Source organism: Orycteropus afer, unplaced genomic scaffold (assembly GCF_000298275.1).
Source record: "Orycteropus afer afer isolate SDZICR_OR568_19922 unplaced genomic scaffold, OryAfe1.0 scaffold00376, whole genome shotgun sequence".
Taxonomy (NCBI): domain Eukaryota; kingdom Metazoa; phylum Chordata; class Mammalia; order Tubulidentata; family Orycteropodidae; genus Orycteropus; species Orycteropus afer.
In genome coordinates, this window is record NW_006921963.1 from 227,335 (window position 1) to 231,659 (window position 4,325).

Here is a 4,325-nt window from a genome sequence, read left to right on the forward strand (position 1 = left end):
CAGTGCTGGGCTCAGGCATAGCAGCAATTGTGAGGCTGGTGCAGGACTGGGCAGTGTTTCGTTCTTTTTTGCACGTAGGGTCACTGAGTCAGAGCCGACTCAATGGCACCTAACAATAACAACCACATGGAAAAGGGTGTGCAAAAAATAGGTTCTATCTTCTGTAGCAGGGTTAAGCAGGCTTCCTTCATAAGACCAGATAGTCAATATTTTAGGCTTTGTGGACCATCACGATCTCTGTGGCAACTGCTCAGTTCTGCCTTTGTAACGTGAGAGCAGTTGTACATGATACATAAACAAATGGGTGTGGCTGTGTTACAATAAAACTTTATTTACAAAAATATGAGTAGCGACCCCTGTTCAAGATTTTTTAAAAGTCTTTAAAATGCATTATAGATCCCTAATAGATTAGGAGAGGAGCTCTGGTAGCATAGTGCCTAAGGCATTTGTCTGGTAACCAGAAAGCTGGTGGTTCAAACCCACCAGCCACTCCTTGGAAGGAAGGTTGGGCAATCTACTTCCATAGTGATACCGCATTGGAAACCCAAGGAAGGGTCGCTATAAGTCGGGGCCGACTCGATGGCACATAACAACAACAGCATAGATTAGGAATAGGCAAACTACAGTTTATGAGCCAAATCTGGCCTGCCATCTGTTTTTATAAATAAAGTTTTATTGAAATGTAGCCATGCTTGTTCCTTTACCTATTGTCTGTGACTTCTTTTGCACTGTGAAGGCGGACATGAATAACTGCCACATAGACCTTATAAGCCATAAACCTGAAATACTCACTCCCTGGCCCTTTACAGAAGAAGTTTGCTGAACTCTGATGGAGAAGGCTGGGTTACGTGCCAAAGCGCTGGTTGTGTTTGAGGAGCTTGAGAAGGACTGGATTGGGGGATGGTGGTCATAAGGGATTTAGCTCTATTTGTTATTTTATATTCTTCTTATAAAAGCATAAGTTCATATAGTTCTTGTGTAATTAAAAATGTAGATAGAAAAGTAACCTAACCCTTGAGTTGATTCTGACGCTTAGCAGCCCCTGTGTGCAGAGCAGGCCTATCCCGGAAGTTACACTTACGTAAGTTGAAGAAATGAGTCCCAAAGACCATATATTGTCTGATTCTGTGTGCATGAAATGTCCACAACAGGCAAATATGTAGACAGACTAGATCAGTGGTTGCTAGGACTGGGTATGAGAATTGGTCGGAGATGGGTGACTACTGATGGGGAACGAGGTTTATTTTCAGGGTGATGGAAATGTTTTAAAATTGAACGTGGTCGTGGTTGTACACCTCTGAGTATCCTAAACATTGGATTGTACACTTGAAATGGTGAATTGCATGGCATGTGAAATTATGTCACGCTAAAGTGTTACTGAAAAAAAAAAAAAAAAGGGAGACCTAAAAGTAGGAGTAGTAAGGAAAAGAAGTGAGTGAGCAAACGTGCAGTGAGGCGGGATTCCTGGCCCATGTGATCAAGGTGGAAGGGCTCTCGGGAGGTCTGTGCTCCAGCTGCAGTTTGTGGACAGACGCATTCTTACACTCTCCAAGACACAGTCCCTTGATAGCTTGTTCCAGAGTGAAGTTGCCCTGAGTCTTGAGAAATTCCTGTTATTGAACCGACTGCACCTTTGCTATGGTAAGTTTAGGGAGCTCTTGTCATTCCAGAAATACTGAGAATGTCTCTAAGGCCCTTGGCCTCAGTGCTCTTGTCACTCACACGGGCAGCACGTGCCGTGGACAGCAGCACCTCCCGAGGGCCGGTGTGAGCAGTCAGGGCTGCCCTGCTCACGGACAGAGGTGTATCCAGACGAGCCCACACATGTTCCTATAGAAAGAAACATCAGCGACATGTTGAATCAAGTCCAATATTGCCTCCCCTGGCCACCAACCAGGCTTTTGGGCGGTGAAATCATTTTCTTTTTAATCTAGAAATTTTACTCTAAAGTAATAAAAAGTAATACTTTCAGAAATAATCATGAGAATACAAAAAAGTATAAGAAAGAAAGTAGAAGTCTCCCATACACCTGTACACCTAGGCTCACTCCTCAGAAGTAACCAGATCTGAACATTTCTGGTTTTAGTCTTCTGATGCTTCCCTCCAAACTTTAAACAAGGCTTTTTCGATTAACTTTAAATATCTCTTGACGCTCCGCTGTGAACGGAGCCATGGTAGTGCAGTGGTTAGGGCGTTTGGCTGCTCACCAGAAGGTTGGTGGTTGGAACCCACCAGCTGCTCTGTGGAAGAAAGATGAGGCAGTCTGCTTCCGTAAAGACCTACAGCCTTGGAAACTCAGTGGGGGCCGCTCGGAGTCAGAATCAACTCGATGGCAGTGGGTTGGGTTTGGTTTTTTCTGCTGTGAAAGGTGAGGAATTGAGCTTAACACTGTTCTTTTCTCTTAATCCCCTGCTTCTTCCAGCTCATGTTAGTTATAATTTTACTTTCATTTTCTCTTTCCTTCTTTTTTTATTGAAGGTCCTTAAAATTATGACGGAGGAGTAGTTTCTGGAAGTGGACCAACCCAGGCTCAAGTCCCGGCTCTAACACTTGCTAGTTGGGATGTTGAGCAACTAACATGCTCCTCTCTGAGTCTTGATGTCTTTTCTTTGAGTAAATGAGGTGGCCTCCTTTCCACAGTGGTTGAGAATATTAAATGAAAGTGTGACTCTTCCATGGTCCACAACAACCAAACCCAACTCATTGCTGTCCAGTTGATTCCAACTCACAGTGCCCCTAGAGGACAGAGTAGAAATATCCCATAAATTTCCAAGGCTGTAAATCTTTATGAAAGCAGACTGCCTCATCATTCTGCCACAGAGCAGCTAGTGGGTTCAAACCACCAACCGTTTGCTTAGCAGCCAAATGCTTTCACCACTGTGCTACCAGGGCTCCTCTCTCACATGGTAGACATTTGCAAATGTCTATTGTGAGAGATAATTGGTGGGTCCTGGGGAAAGGAATGATGTGATATAAAAGCTGCACTTTCTTAGGAGATTTCATGATAAATCCATTCAGAACCCTGAAGTAAAGGAAGATGGACTATAGCAAGCATTTATGTGTAGCTGTGCCTGGGAACTCTAACCAAAACACCAGACCCACTGTCACTGAGTTGATTCTGACTCATAGTGATCCTATGGGACAGAGTGGACCTGCCCTATAGGGTTTCCAAGGCTGTAAACCTTTACAGAAGCAGACTGCCTCATCTTTCTTCTGCTGAGCAGCTGGTGGGTTTGAACCACCAACCTTTTGGTTAACAGCACAATGCTTTAACCACAGGTCCGTGAGAGCTCCTGCCTGGGAACTCTGGTTAGACAGAACTGCCCCTCCTGGAGCAATCTGCAGCCTGCTCACCGTCTCGTGACCTCGGTCCCATGAGCTTCTGCAGTGACATGGATTGTTGGATGGCGTATTCTCCTTATACATATTTGTCATAGTTGCAGGATGGTGGCGTGGTTGTTTCCCCTTCTGTTGTTAATGCACTATTATCCACTTCAACATTCCCCTGTCAACGTGTTCTGAGGCCCAGCTCCTTTCTCCTCCCAGGGGCAAAGTTTCTAAGAAAGCAGCCCACTTCTCAGTGCTTAGCAAAAGTGCTGTTAGTGGCGTTTTGATTTTGCAGCTTTCATCTTGAAAGTCTTCAGGACTTTGTGAGGGGAGCAGCAGTGTCCCTTGCAGTCGCTGCAGTGGTCTGGGCAGTTTCTTCCACTTGGTGCTTTGAATGGTCTTTCTCTGTGCTCCACAAACTAGCTCTCCAGGGCCACTCCCTGGGCATCACGTTGGCCCTTAGAGCTTGTGGTTTGGGAAGTGAGAGAGGTAAGGGTCCAGTGATGTGCACGGATGCGGTAGGTTTTCAGGGCACCTCTGGGCTTTCAGAGAGCAAGCCTCCCCACTGGTTTGCCTCACCAAGGATACGCGCGCATGCACGTGTGTGTTTCTCTCCCAGGAACTAGCATTCTTTGAAAACTGTGCCACCCACAGCAGCATTCATTTCATACTTGTGTGTGTCTGTTATTTCACCTGTTTCATTCTATCATCACGGCAACGCTGTGAGACAGAATACAAACATCATTGACTCCACTTCAAAGTCGAAGAAACTGAGGCCCAGAGGCATGTAGGTACTTTCACCAGGCTGCAGGGAAAACCTTCCCATTCATTTGGGAGCTATTTCTGGATGTCGACTTCACGCCCAGCGCTATGCAAAGTTCTGGGGATGCAGTTATGAGCTACATAACATCAGGCATAGCTCTGTTGTCCGAGAACGTACAGTCTGCCAATGGCAGTAAACATTAAACAAATACATTAACTGAGCTATTTATAGTCAC

The 4,325-nt window shown here is 45.4% G+C and overlaps 1 protein-coding gene across 1 annotated transcript in view; it reads left to right on the forward strand.

Moving 5' to 3' along the window:
- COG7 (component of oligomeric golgi complex 7) overlaps positions 1–4,325 on the forward strand; it is a 111,114-nt gene that overhangs the window by 64,913 nt on the left and 41,876 nt on the right. The gene's annotated exons all lie outside the window — the stretch shown is intronic.